The 15966-nt window shown below is 42.7% G+C and overlaps 1 protein-coding gene across 1 annotated transcript in view; it reads right to left on the bottom strand.

Moving 5' to 3' along the window:
* The window catches only part of COL4A4 (collagen type IV alpha 4 chain), a 153096-nt gene that overhangs the window by 136940 nt on the left and 190 nt on the right, over window positions 1–15966 (bottom strand). The window lies entirely within an intron of this gene.

Genomic DNA, 15966 nt, shown 5'->3' with positions numbered 1-15966 from the left:
CTTAGAAATAAAAATACCAAATCCTTTCATTCATAAATACATTTTTCAGAAATGAAAAGATACACGTACATAAAACTTTTATAAAAATTATGTTTCATTTTGTTATTTAATCTTTTCTCTTAAAAATTCAAGCTAAAATTCACTCAAGTGCTTTTATTTTTTGAAACTAAAAAGGAATCCCCTAGTATAGAAATGAACATTTTGCCTACAAACAGCAAAGATACATAAACATGTTTTATGTAAAATGGTACAACGTTTTGGCAGGTCATCAAAAAGTTAAACACAGAGTTACCATATGACACAGCAATTTCATTCCTAACTAATTCCTAATTTTGTCCAAACTGACAAAATGTGTTCATGTATAAACTTGTACATGAATATTTACAGCAGAATTATTTGTAATAGCCAAAAATGGGAACAAGTCATTTCCATTGATGACTAAATAAGCAAAACGTGCTACATCTATACAGTGAAATACTTGTTTTTAGTCACTAAGTCATGTCCAACTCTTTTGAGACCCCATGCACTGTAGCCCAGCAGGCTCCCCTGTCCATGGGAATTCCCAGGCAAGGGTACTGGAGTGGGCAGTTGTTTCCTTCTGCAGGGGATCTTCCCAACCCAGGGATTGAACCCATGACTCCTGCATGCAAGTGGATTCTCTACCACTGAGCCACCAGGGAAGTCCCACAATGGAATATCTGACCATAAAAAAAGAATGAAGTACCAATCAGTGCTACAACATAGAGGAACCTTGAAAATGTGATGCCAAGTGAAAGAAATCACATACTGTATAATTCCATGTGTATGAAATGTCAGAATAGGCATATCCATAGAGACAGAAAGTATTAACAGATTAGTAATTATCAAAGGTTGGAGGAGGGGTGATTGGGAGGTATGGGGTTTTCTGGAGGGCAATGTAAGTGTTATGGGTTTAGATAGGGTAATGGTTGCACAATATTATAGGTACACTAAAAACCACTGAATTATAAACTTTAAAAGAGTGAAAATCTTGTGTTTTATTTTTGAAACTTATCTCAATTTTAAAAAAGAAAAAAATATCTTGACTCCAAGTACCATATACTTTGAGAAAAGCTCTCTTTGGTTGAAAGAATTCGAAATGTCTCATCTTTAAAACTTTGGCTTCTCTAAAGACCCGTACCTGTCAGAATTGAGTACAGAGAAGGAAATGGGAGAATGTTACAACTTATTTTTAAATTTCTGGATAAAATCTAGATAAACTCAATCAATGTTATATATATGAGAGACTAGTTTTCCAAGTAAGCATCAGAATGATGTTCCATGATAATTTCAAAACCAAGTAGAAACAGAATCACTTTGAGTATCTAGATCTTTTCCCATTCCTAAATCCATCACTGAAGTAGTTTTCTATTTACCTTCTAGAAGCATGTCTCAATAAAACAAACTACTGTTTTAAGAGGAATACATAAATTGGCTTGAAACAAACTGTATATGATATTTCAGACAAATAGGAAACACAGTCAAAAATTAAAGAACACCAGAGGTATTTGCTTTTTAATCCCAAAATAGATACATCATGCAATTAGTCTGCACACATAATGTGGTAAAGTGTATCCCTCCCCCATTTCTATCCTAGTGCAATATGATTTTATACTTGAAAATCATATTAATCACTCCACTATACTTCTCTGCAACAAAATATGTATATAAATTCAATATTTTCATTTATGACCATAAATTTCTGCATCTTAAAAAATGTTTTTCTTCTGGGTTGACATTATTATGGTTATTAGTAGCATATAATTCATCCAAAAAAATAAGTATGTCTTGATAAACAATTATGGTTGTTGTTTAGTCGCTAAGTAAACGAGCTGCCAAAGGTAAAACAGTTTTGTTGACAGTTGTACCTGGAGCAAGCCTCAGATGACTATGAGCTCATCTCGCACATCTGTCTAGCCTGAAAACAAAGCCACAGAGGAGTTACAGAGACTTTAGAACCACTCTCCTGGCTAGAGCACAGCTCCAAGGTCACAGCTAAGCAGAGGCCCATCTGGCCGTCAGCTGGACACCGTGAACAGTGGTGTGTACCGGACTCTACAGTTCCCCAAAGGCTGTCTACAACAATCCACAGCAATCTACAAATATTTCCTTTGCTGCAACCACCTGTGTTAGGAGCACAAAACTTTTTGTCTCAACCATGCTTTTGATGACACCGAATAAAATTTCTCATAAATAAAAGGCTGTCATCACACGGGAGAGGTCAAGGCAGTGTTTCTATTGAAGTTTGTTTTAAAAAAAGAAGAAGGTATAAACAATTCGAGTGCTATGCCACTAAAACATATGCAAACAACAGCTTTGGGAGACTGTCTACCTAGGAAACTTTTGCAAAAGTTCTGTACCTTTCAAAGGGTATGCTTTATTCTGCCAACCGTTATTCTCAAGCAGGGAGTGTTGAGTGCTATGGAGGGCTATATTGGAGCCCCCTGCCCCAGGCCCCATCTTTGGCTCTTAACTGCGGGGATAACCAGGTTTCCATCACCTGATTCCATCTTCTAAGCACATGGAAAGGTTAAGGATAACCACCTGACCCAACCCGGAGCTTGACTTAGTGACACAGAACTCTGAGCCGGAGGATGGTACAAAAACATTGTCTGAACCAGTCCTCTTGGAGAGTTGAAATGAGGACACCGAGAGAAGAAAGGGAGATGAGGGAAGAAGGATACGTCCTGTACATCCTCAAGTACAGCTGGGTGTTAGAAAACTGCGACAAGTCAAGGTCAAGTGCAAGTCTGAGTTTAGAAGAGACAGATAAACTGCGTAATCAGACAAAGTTGTTTCCAAGAAAATGCAAAAACAAAGAAAGACAGAGAGTCTCAAGAAAGGAGGAAAAACCAGCTCATTCCTGAGAGCCCTCCCCTACCCATTTCTTGATGTAGTCTTGAGGTCAACTCCCTTTTCTTGAGCAAACCTGGGCAGCGAGTCTGATAAAAAGCACTGCCCTCACCGCAGCTGGTCCCAAGGCTGCGTGCGAAACACCTCAGGAGGCCATCTGGGGCCACCCATCCCCAACAGGGAAGCTGAACATACGTGCCCTGAGCCTTTGACATTCATCTTGTTCACTAACCCAGTCCGTAATAGACTCTTGCCCAGCAGTATATTTCTATCATGTATTTCTAGCATGTATATCTCTACCATGTAATTTCTAGCATGTATATTCAGCAGATATCATGGTGTTCTCTTTCTCCAGTTCTGGGATTTTTTTTCCCTCTGCACTTCTTTATGAAAACGGCTAGACTCCAGTTTCCCTGGGACTCCTTAAGAGTCTCTGTCCGATGTTTTCCAAAGGCCTGGGAACAGGATCTGAGAGCCTCCAAGCCATTCTCAGTACCCTGGGGAATTTGTTTTCACTGCAACCTCATCTTGAATACAAATACAGCCCCTCTGGAGTTCTCATCCACGGGGGCGTGGTGGTTGGCGGGGGCTGGGGGGGGGGGGGGGCGCGGTGAGTCAGGGGGAGGGGGTGGAGGGGAGGCCAAGACTGGAGGACCAGATAAACAGGAGACTGAGGACTGGAATCTTCTAGCCACAAAAGGTAGCAGGGATACAATGTCTTTTCTTTTCCCAAGGAACATTAAGTCTTTGAGCTCTTTCGAACAATATTTGCCCTTTCAGGGAAATCATTTTATATTAATTCAATGACTACATGTTCTTTCCTTTGACTTTCTGACACTGAGCTATCTGAAGACTCTCTCTCCAAGGTTAAATTTTTTGGATGGTCTGAACATGTATTTCTATATACCTTTATCTTTCCAAAGTAGAATTCCTAAAGGCTAAGCTTTTGTAGAGAAATAATCAAGGGTCAAAGGGCCTGGGTTGGGGGAGAGGCGGGGTGGTTAGAAAAATGCTCCCAGAAAAAGAACGGCATGCCTGGGGCTGGATAGCTCCTCTGAGGCTTATACCTTTCCTGTTATGGGATCACCTGACCTTTCCCCAACATCCAGGTTGATTACTTTCTAAAATCCCATATCTTTGGGTTGCCTCTAGCTGCAGACTTTCAAAGCCTCCAGGATGATGAGCGCTTTTCAGTGAAAACAGTCAATCAATCCCATCAACCATCACAAAGGTTTTTAAAGCAAGTCACGAACCCGTGTGGTCCATGGACTACCGGAATGTGGCGGGAGCATCATGTTCCCTGAGAAGGAACTGGGGAAAAAAACTTGAGAACGACTCAAGTAAATTCTTGAGAATATCTCTACATTCCAACAGGACCAGAAGGTTGTTGGATTGTGGTCAAGCCTGCCCCCACCTTGCCCTCCTTCTAGATTCAACTGAATTGTTTGAGAGTCTTTGCATAGTCCTCAGGTGACCCTGGAGTTGAGTTTGCTAGTCCAGGGCCAAATGGCTCATATCTCAGCTAATCTACCATTCTGCCAGTACAGGCTTTTATTATCATTTTTCTCCATGAGGTCTCCTCCCAGTATCAACAGAACATTTGACAACAATCATAAGAATGTCATAGGTGGGAAACACACAGAGGTGACACTGTTCCACAAACATACAACTGATTTTCAAAACCGGATGTGCCCTTTACTTGCAAGTCAAGAATGACATTCTTGACTCAGAATGCTGGAGGTCTCTTGCCAAAAACGCTACACCCCCAGGTTTCTCTTGGTCTGTGATTTTCCCTGCAGGGCAGGGATGGAGCAACTCTGGATTCCCTTTCAGATTTCTGAGAGCTGCCTTTGGTGTAAGCAAATCCCACTGCCCACTGAGAAGTGCCCGCCTGCAACCAAGAGTACTGAAAGACTGGCATTCACCTTTGAGGACATCTTCCCTCCTCCCTAGAGACTGGCTACCTTCTCCTGGGACCTGGTGATCTCATGTGAGAGATCAAAAGCAGGACTCTAAGAAGTAGAAAGACTTGTGTTCAGATCTTGATCAATTACCAGTATAACCCTGAGCAAATCTGTACCACTCTGAGCTCTGCATTTCTCAGTATGTAAAATTAATGCTGGAAAGAACTGCACGAGTCAAAATCCATGACTAGCACAGTCCCTGGCACGCTGTTATTGTTGTTTAGTCACTACGTCGTGTCTGACTCTTTTGGGACCCCATGGACTGTAGACCACTAGGCTTCTCTGTCTGTGGGATTTCCCAGGCAAGAATACTGGAGTGGGATGCCATTTCCTTCTCCTGTGTCTCCTGCTTTGGCAGGCAAATTCTTTACCATTGAGCCACGAGGGAAATTCCCTGGCATGTGGTAACGCTCAATATATGTCTAATTCCATCCTTCCTCATTTGTCATGCAGGCAAAATGAGCTCCCAATAAATGAGAGAAGGGTTAGAAAACTGGGAACTGGGGCAAGCCTGGCAGACCTCAGGAGGGAGGCAATACTTAATCTGGGAATGAAGGAAGATCCAGAGAAATGAGGAGAAATACATTGACAGTCTCTCTTAAAGGACCTTGTAAACATCGGGAGAAGTCATTGAGAGGGATGACTCCTCAGTGAGTGTAGAAGCAGGTATAGAGGAGGGCAAGTCTGGTCAGAATCGGCGTTAACGTAAGCGGACTCTGAGAGGACACTTATGAAAAGGTCAGCATTTGTTTTTATCAATGAGAGAGACTTCTGCAGCTACCACAACTGCTGCTGCTGCTGTTCCAACCCCACACCCTTCCTCCTCCTCCTCTTCCCCATCATTGTCAACATCTTCCCCATCATAAGAAATTACAACAAGCAGCATGGTCAGTAGACTCCTTATATGCTACATCCCGTGCTAAAGGTTTAACACCAATCTTCAATCTTCACAACAACCCTAAAAGGTAAGTTATACAACAATGTCCTTTTACAAGTAACTACAGTTAGTAATTGACTTCCCTCATAGCTCAGTCGGTGAAGAGTCTGCCTGCAATGCAGGAGACCCAGGTTTGATTCCTGGGTCGGGAAGATCCCCTGGCAAAGGAAATGGCAACCCACTCCAGTATTCTTGCCTGGAGAATCCCATGGACAGAGGAGCCTGGCAGGCTGTAGTCCATGCGGTCCCAAGAGTCACACACAACTTAGTGACTAAACCACCAACACCACAGTTAGTAAGAGACATTTCCAGGGTTCGAATGCTAAAATTTTCCTTATTAACCACTACACAACACAGTTTCAAAGTTCATGAAAATTCATGGGCACATTTCAGGAAATGCATCTCTGGAAAGAACAACTTTAGCGTTCAATATAATAGCAGCAGTGAGATTCACTCGTAAATGCAGTGATGCACTCTGATACACATTCATTCAGTTTCCTGTGAATCCTAGAAAACGAGAGTTCTCCTGTGAAGGTCTTCATGTTTGGAATTTCACCTCTAGAAACTTCTACAGGACAGCTGGCTATCTTCAAGGCACTATTTCTAACTAGACTATAGGAAAGTTAAAGCATTTCAAGCAGCTATGTAAGCAAACGAAAAAAGAGAGAGAGAGATTTCACAGAAGTTTCCAAATGAACTTTTAAGATTAAACAGAAATACTAAGACAAGCACACAGTTGGTTTCAAGATAGGAGGAAAGCTTTGTCTTGGGAGGGAAGGAACACTGTATTCATGAGTCTTGGCCTCTTCTGGGCTTCCCAGGTATCTCAGTGGTAAAGAATCCACCTGCAAATGAAGGGTCACAGGTTCAATCCCTGGATTGGGAAGATCCCATGGGAGGAGGAAATGGCAACCCACTCCAGTATTCTTGCCTGGAGAATTTCATGGACACAGAAGCCCAGTTGGACATGACTGAGTGACCAAGTGCACACATGGGCCCTTTCTAAGGACAGCCTCAGTTAAGTTCAGTTCAGTCGCTCAGTCATGTCCAACTCTTTGTGACCCCATGGACTGCAGCACACCAGGTTTTCCGGTCCATCACCAACTCCCGGAGCTTACTCAAACTCATGCTCACTCCACCGAGTCAGTGATGTCATCCAACCATCTCACCCTCTGTCTTCTCCTTCTCCTCCCGCCTTCAATCTTTACAAGCATCAGGGTCTTTTCTTCGCATCAGGTGGCCAAAGGATTGGAGCTTCAGCTTCAGCATCAGTCCTTCCAATGAATACTCAGGACTGATTTCCTTCAGGATTGACTTTGGATCTCCTTGTTGTCTGAGGGACTCTCAAGAGTCTTCTCCAACGCCACAGTTCAAAAGCACCAATTATTTGGCAATCAGTTTTCTTTATGGTCCAACCCTCATATCCACACATGACTACTGGAAAAACCATAGCTTTGACTAGACGGACCTTTGTTGGCAAAGTGATGTCTCTGCTTTTTAATATACTGTCTAGGTTGGTCATAGCTCTTCTAAGGAGAGCTTAACCATCTCAACTTTTCCTTGTGTCTGCATCCTGCCTTCTGTCCACATCTGTCTGCCTTCCTTCAGGCAGGAGCTGGTTCTAGAGACTGGGTCCCCTTAGCAGGTGCTTCCCTAGAGGACAAGACCTGGAACTAGACTCCTCTAGAAATGCTTCTGCCACTCTGGAACCTTATAAAAGATTCAATCCCTCACACCCGGACTTCAGAGCTGTGCCATTTCCTATTTGCTACAGACCATAAAGCTACAGACCAAACACTCAGTGTTTCGGTGTCAGCTTTACACATTGGAAAATAACTGAGCAAAGTCAAGAGAACGTGTTATGTATTGGATGTGATATCACGTAGGCAGAGTGGTCAAGACAACCAATGTTTGGAAGTTTCACAAAATCATAAGAAATTCCATTATTAAAGTGATTCCTTCTCTCCTAAAATTTGAAAATGTGGTTCTTTTTTAATTCAAAAATTAATGGTAAGAAGAGATCTATATTAAATTTTTACAATTAAAAATTTAAACATTTGTTTTCTTTAAAATTGCTCAGTCATGTCTAACTCTTTGTGACCCCATGGACTATACAGTCCATGGAATTCTCCAGGTCAGAATACTGGAGTGGGTAGCCTATCCTTTCTCCAGTGGATCTCCCTGACCCAGGAATTGAACCAGGGTCTCCTGCATCACAGGCAGATTCTTTAACAACTGAGATACAGGGACAAAATAAAATAATACATAGAATCTTGACTACATGTGAAAATTACAGGGTTTGTAAATGCAAGTACACTAAATATGTAATAACATTTAAAAATGATTTTTCTACTAATTAGCCTGACATTAACCAAAACAAATTTTTAATCATTTCTATATACCTGTAACACAACATAAAAACACCTATGATTATTAGTCACTCAAGAAATAGCTATTATATCAATATCTGTCAATTTTCCAGTTTCTATCAAATGCCATGCTAGGCACTGTGGATACAAGAGTGAAATCAATCTATCCGAATATTGAACTTTCAATTATTGAACTTTCAATTAATTTTCAAATATCCGAATATTGAGTTTTCAATTTACCAAATAGTGAACTCAATTTGAAGTCAACTGAACTCAAATATTCAATATTTCTTTTAAGTAGATTGGAAAAATTAAAGATGCATACTATAATCATTAAAGTAACCACTAACAACAACACAGAGAGATATAATTAGAAGTAGAAAAAAAATTTAAATGGAACATTACAAAATATTTGATTAACACAAAAGAATGCTAGGAAGAAGAAAGGAGATAAAAAACAGATTAGACAGATAAAAAGTAAACAGATGACAGACCTAAAAGTAACTATATCGACTATGCAAAAATGCACTAAAAATTGAAAGGCAAAACATTGGATTTAAAACCGAAAAAAGAAAAAACCCAAATATATGCTATCTAAAAAATACATACTTTAAATAAAAAGACGCAAATAGGTTAAGAGTGAAAAGGTGGAAAAAGATACACCACACAAACAGTAAGCATAAGGAAAGTAGACTGCCTACATTAAAAATGGACTTCAAGATGGAAAGTGACACTTAAAAGCCACAGAATGGGCAAAAATATTCAAAATAAATACATCTGCCAAGGGTCTTGTATCCAGCATATATAAATAGCTATTGCAACTCAACAGTAAGAGCAACCACCAGTGTTTTTAATGGGGAAAGATCTGTGTGGACGCTTTGCAAAAGTTCTCTGAACAGTTAATAAGTACCTGAAAAGATGTTCAACATCTTTAGTTACTTGAGAAAACAAGAGCATGCTAACTGCCACTGTGTGACCATTTGAATTGCTAACATTTTAAAAGCCGGCAATACCAACAGTAGGCGCCAAAAATATATGGGGGGACCAGAACTCTCATACACTGCTGACGAGAATGAAGGTCCAGTTACTTTGGAAAACTCTTTTATAATTAAACATACACCTACTCTATGGTCCAGCCATTTCACTCCTAGGTATTTATTCAAGAGAAATGGAAACACATGTTCACACAAAGCCTAGTACAAAAATAGCCATAGTAGCCGTATTTCCCAAACTGGAAACAATTTAAAAATCCAACAGGTAAAGGGATCTTTAAAAAAGTGATGTCCATACAATGGAATTTTACTCAGCTACGGAGTAGAACAAACTGCTGATACAGAGAACATGGATCCATCTCAGTATTGTTCTGTTGAGTCAAAGAACCCAGATGCCAAACGGTACATACTGTATGACTCTATTTATATAAAATCCTAGAAAATGCCAACCAACCTACAGAGTCAGAAAGCAGATCTGTGGTTGCCTGCGAATGGACAGGGAGAGATGGATGGACTAAAAGGGGACAGGAGGGAACTCTGGGGAGTGATTGAAGAGCTCTGTATCCAGATTCATGCTATTGATATCACAGAGCGCATGCATTTGTGAAACTCCTTGAACTGTGTGTTTTAAATAGGTACAGATTTTGGTATGGAAATTATACCTCAATAAATTTATTTTTAAACACCATTGTTTCTATATTAAAAATAAAATGAATCTTTGTGTGTGCTCGCGAAGGTCTCATAGTACAAAAAAGTAAAATGCATGACTCTGTTTCAGTGTTATATAATAAAGGTCTGGACAAAGGTCTTCACAGAGACCATGATCTCTGACCTTTGACCTAGATCTCAAAATGTAAGGGTTGCATCAGACAGACATTGGGGTGGGGGCAGGGTGGGCAAGAATGGCAAGAATAAAGGCATAAGGTAAAGAAGGGTGTACAGTGAACTTGAGACATATGAGTGATACAAGAGATTTTTCAAAAGTTGGTTTTGGACCATTCTGTTCTATCCAACCATGAACTTCCAGATGTTCAAGCTGGTTTTAGAAAAGGCAGAGGAACCAGAGATCAAATTGCCAACATCCGCTGGATCATCAAAAAAGCAAGAGAGTTCCAGAAAAACATCTATTTCTGCTTTATTGACTATGCCAAAGCCTTTGACTGTGTGGATCACAATAAACTGTGGAAAATTCTTAAAGAGATGGGAATACCAGGCCGCCTGACCTGTCTCTTGAGAAACCTGTATGCCAGTCAGGAAGCATAGACAAGTCCAATTAGAACTGGACATGGAACAACAGACTGGTTCCAAATAGGAAAAGGGGTATGTCAAGGCTGTTTATTGTCACCCTGCTTATTTAACTTATATGCAGAGTTCATCATGAGAAACGCTGGGCTGGAAGAAGCACAAGCTGGAATCAAGATTGCTGGGAGAAATATCAATAACCTCAGATATGCAGATGACACCACCCTTATGGCAGAAAGTGAAGAGGAACTAAAAAGCCTCTTGATAAAAGTGAAGGAGGAGAGTGAAAAAGTTGGCTTAAAGCTCAACATTCAGAAAACTAAGATCATGGCATCTGGTCCCATCACTTCATGGGAAATAGATGGGGAGACAGTGGAAACAGTGTCAGACTTTATTTTGGGGGCTCCAAAATCACTGCAGATGGTGACTGCAGCCATGAAATTAAAAGACGCTTACTCTTTGGAAGGAAAGTCATGACCAACCTAGACAGTATATTTAAAAGCAGAGACATTACTTTGCCAACAAAGGTCCGTCTAGTCAAGGCTATGGTTTTTCCAGTGGTCATATATGGATGTGAGAGTTGGACTGTGAAGAAAGCTAAGCACCGAAAATGATGCTTTTGAACTGTGGTGCTGGAGAAGACTCTTGAGAGTCTCTTGGACTGCAAGAAGATCCAATCAGTCCATCATAAAGGAGATCAGTCCTGGGTGTTCATTGGAAGGACTGATGTTGAAACTGAAACTCCAATACTTTGGCCACCTGATGCGAAGAGCTGACTCACTGGAAAAGACCCTGATGCTGGGAGGGATTGGGGGCAGGAGGAGAAGGGAACAACAGAGGATGAGATGGCTGGATGGCATCACCAACTCAATGGACATGAGTTTGAGTAAACTCCGGGAGTTGGTGATGGACAGGGAGGCCTGGCGTGCTGCGATTCATGGGGTCGCAAAGAGTCGGACGCGACTGAACTGAACTGATTCTATCCAAAGAAGGGTGACGTAATCTGTAAAGAAAAAGAGAAACTTCTGGAAGCTTTAATATAAGCAAGTTACACGATGCATGTGAGGAGTGTAACTAACATTCACCTTTTACTAGCACTTTTTCAGGCATGTGGGAGATCATTGCCTCATCACCTTCAAAATGAAGTGTGACCACTTTTGTTAATGAGATGTGAAATAGATGTAGCAAGTGTCACAGCAGTTGGCAGATTTTAGAGCAGTTTTTGATTCACTGAATTCTCTTCCCCTTCAGAGGAGATCAGAGAACAGGTTGAGTGGGAATTTCCAGGAGGTTCCTCAGTGGTTTTGATAAGCAGAATTCCCCTCAACCCCTTTCCCACCCCCCTATACTCTGTGATGAAAATGTGTGTGTGTGTGTGTGTGTGTGTGTGTGTGAGTCGCTCAGTCATGTCCAACTCTTTGCAAGCCCATGGACTATAGTCTGCCAGGTTCCTCTGTCCATGGAATTCTCCAGGTAAGAATACTGGAGTGGGTTGCCATTTCCTTCCCCAGAATATGTAGAATATGTATAAATGGAGAAGAAGAGTTTTGTTATTGGAAGCCTCTGAAGCTCAGGGGTTATTTGCAGATGCCCCCAAGATAACTGGTTCTTTCTGATACAATGTGAGCTTTTATTCAGACAGTAACGTATCAGGTGGATTTCAGAGGACAAACATTGCAGAGAACTAGCTAGAAGAACCATAGTTCACAGATGGTAAGTCCAGGCCCTGGGAAGGGCCATGACCTTAACTGAAAATAACTCTAAGACTGTGAAGAGCCTCTTGATGAAAGTGAAGGAGGAGAGTGAAAAAGTTGCCTTAAAACTCAACATTCAGAAAACTAAGATCATGGCATCCGGTCCCATCACTTCATGGCAAGTAGATGGGGAAACAATGGAAACAGTGACAGACTTTATTTTCTTGGGCTCCAAAATGACTGCAGATGATGACTGCAGCCATGAAATTAAAAGACACTTGCTCCTTGGAAGAAAAGTTATACCAACCTAGACAGCATATTAAAAAACAGAGACATTACTTTGCCAACAAAGGTCTGTCTAGTGAAAACTATGGTTTTTCCAGTAGTCAGGTATGGATGTGAGAGTTGGACTATAAAGAAAGCTGAGCACTGAAGAATTAATGCTTTGAACTGTGGTGTTGGAGAAGACTCTTGAGAGTCCCTTGGACTGCAAGGAGATCAAACCAGTCCATCCTAAAGGAAATCAGTCCTGAATATTCATTGGAAGGACTAATGCTGAAGCTGAAACCCCAATACTTTGGCCACCTGATGCGAAGAACTGACTCACTGGAAAAGACCCTGATGCTAGGAAAGATTGAAGGCAGGAGAAGGGGATGACAGAGGATGAGATGGTTGGATGACATCACCGACTCTATGGACATGAGTCTGACTAAGCTCCAGGAGTTGGTGATGGACAGGGAAGCCTGGCCTGTGCAGACCACAGGGTCGCAGAGTTGAACACAACTGAGTGACTGACCTGAACTGAGACTGTGAAAGAAACTATGTCTAATTGTTTTTGAGTGTTAAAAACAGAAGATTCTTGAAAGAAGAGAGATGACTGAGTGCTGAGGTAAAGTTTAAAAATAATTAATTTAAAATGTAATTAATATTAAATTTAATCTTTCAAAAAGATTGAAGAAGGAGCTACTGGCAGTCTGGCAAAACACATCACATCAAAAGCCTAGGCACATTCCTATCCAGAGAAGGATATAGAAAGATCATAAACTTTGGAAGAAATCAGACCTGGGTGTGAATCCTGAGTGAATTTGTCAAGTCATCCAGTTTCATTCATTCAGCAAATAGTAAACAACTTCATTCATGCACTAACTAACTTCATTCATTCAATAACATTAAAGAACACCAGAAAGGCCACTGTCCTACTGGAGCTGAACTCCAAAAATAGGGAAGCAAGCACTACACATTTAAGCTCTGTGCAGAAAACAGACCTGATATTGTGACCATGAAAAGGGGGCAAAAACAATAATACAGGCCTTGTCAAAGGTCATTACCATTTCACTTTGTTCAAAACTCTCATCTGGCACCAAGTCAAAAGCAGAGATTTCTGTGTCCTTTGTACTTACAAAAAGGACTGCCCTCACTTTCCTTTTGTTTTATACATTTCAAGAGCCAGCTGGGAAACTCTCGACTCTGAGACCATTTTTTAAAAAATCAAAAATTCTGGTTAATTAACACCATCTAGTGAGCATACTCTGAATATTCATTGGAAGGGCTGACGCTGACTGCTGAATTAGATTCCCACAATTGTTTAAGGTGGGCACACTGATGATGCCGATTTATAGAAGAAAAGACCCTAAGCCAGACTAGTAAGTGTGGAAAAGATGCAAAATCTAAACTGTACTGCAGAGACCACACTTAACGTCTCCTGCCTCCTAACCCTGTTTACATCACAAGTTTCTTTCCTGCTCCTTTGTATCATTAGAAGTGACTTGCAGTTGACTGTTGCCACTCCTTCTAAAGTCAATAAAGCCAAGTCTGGACTTCAGTCAAAATGACATCTTTTTAGGAAAAGGCAATTGAAATCCAAATTAAGAAAGCTTCTAGACTTCAGTATAAAGAAGGAGCATTTAACTCCAGCATTGAGGGTTGTTTTTTCCAGGAAGTAATGTCAGTTCATGCAAGACTGTCACAGGCCTCTCAGAATTCTTGGACCCATATTTTATCAACAGAGCACCTGCTATCTCATCTAACAAGGATGGCAGGAGAAAGTTTCATAAGCACTCTCCTTATCAATGTGGAGCAGCTATAGCAACATTGTGGAAAACTCCAGAGAGCTTAAATAAAGATACTTCAACACCTGGGGACTTCCCAGGTGGTGCTAGTGGTAAAGAACCCACCTGCCAATGCAGAAGACCAAAGAGACTTAGGTTTGCTCTATCCCTGATTGGAGAGATCCCCTGGAGGAAGGCATGGCAGCCCACCCCAGTATTCTTGCCTGGAGAATCCCATTCTCAGAGGAGACTGGCAGGCCATGGGGTCGCAAAGAGTCAGACACAGCTGAAGCAACTTAGCACGCAGGCACCTGAGTATACAGACTCCCATTGCTGGGGAGTCCGGTGTAACTGGCTTGGGGTGTTTTAGGATTTTTAGAGGCTCCATAAGAGATACTAATATACAGCCAGAGTTGACATTTGGTGGCATAAAAAGAACAGAGGGGAGTTTATAATTATTCCCTCTACAACCATAAAGGGGAGTGTGTATCTTCATTGATTCACTGTCAGGGCTTCACCTACCTACAGAAGTGCAGAGGTCTAATATACCGTGACCCCATTCTAATTGCAAACAAGTGGTTCTCCACCATCAGCCAGCAAACCACACATTTCACACGTGCTATCTGATGACCAGCTACTGCAGACATCAGCAACCCTGATCCAGAGTAAGGGTTCTTAACCTGGAGATGGAATTCAGGTGGTCTGTGAACCGTGGATGGGAATCAATACTACATCTGTCTTTTCACTAAACTTTCCTGGAAGACCAGCGTTTTCTTCAGCTATGAACACAGCTAACAAACCACAACAGTATCGGCGGTTCTTGAGACTGTACCCACTGGTATCTTTAAGTCACGTTTCAGTTTTGCAGTCATCACGACTTTGAGATTACGGTTGTTTAACAGATCTGCTGTTAGATCGAAATATTCGGTGTAATAATCACGATGCATGTATGTTACTAGATTATGACTTTACTACTTTGATAATTTGTTTCAGTAAAACGGATTCTGAGAATGGTAATGCTGTAAGAAGGATCTGAATGCTTCGCCAGAGCCCATGTGGTCAGTGGCACAAGAAAACGGCTCGAGCCCTGCTCTGCGGACGGTGCCCAGCACGTCCGCCTCCAAGGCCACCTCGGAGAAGAAGCGCCCTCTCAGGCCGGAGGCACCCCGACAAAGCTGGCGTGCGGCCTCCCGTGCACTTCCGCAGATAAGATTTAACGTGAAAAGCCAGTTCAACGCGGCGGAGAATCGGCTGGATGAGCTTTCCCTTTCCCCTCAGCTGCCTCCTGCTCTTGGCATTTCGGAGTGCCCAGACCGCCAGGCTGGTAACTCGAGCCTCCAAATTAATCAAAACACAACAGCACCCAGTTCAAGCCCAGGCAGACAAGACTGGAGCCAGACAAGCTCTCCTCCCGTGACCCCCGGGCCCAACTCCCCAGCCCCGCCCGCCCGCCGGTGCGCCCCACCCCGGGATGCCGCGCACGCTTCCTCCGCCGCCCGCGCCAACAGCCGGTGGCCCGGGCCCTGGGCCCCGGACCGTCCAGACCCGGTCATGGTCGCCTTACCTCGTGGGGACACCCGCCGCCCCGGAGCTGCCGCGGCGCCGGCCCGCGCGGCGCGCACCTCCCGCCGCGCCCAATTCCACGCGCCACTCGGCCCCCGGTTCACCGCGGTCTCACCGCCGCTGCGTCCGGCGGCGGCCGGATGGAGGCGGGTTGAGAAGGGGAAAGTGGCTAGACGGCACCGCCGGGGAGCCCGGAGCCAGCGGGGCCACCCGAGTGCCCACCCCGGCGCGCCTCCCGCTTAATCTGAGGCAGGGCCGCTGGCCACTCCCTCCACCCTGCTCGGTC

This window comes from Dama dama, chromosome 8 (genome assembly GCF_033118175.1).
Source record: "Dama dama isolate Ldn47 chromosome 8, ASM3311817v1, whole genome shotgun sequence".
NCBI lineage: Eukaryota > Metazoa > Chordata > Mammalia > Artiodactyla > Cervidae > Dama > Dama dama.
The sequence above is the reverse complement of the archived record's forward strand: the minus strand, read 5'-3'. Positions and strand labels throughout refer to the sequence as shown.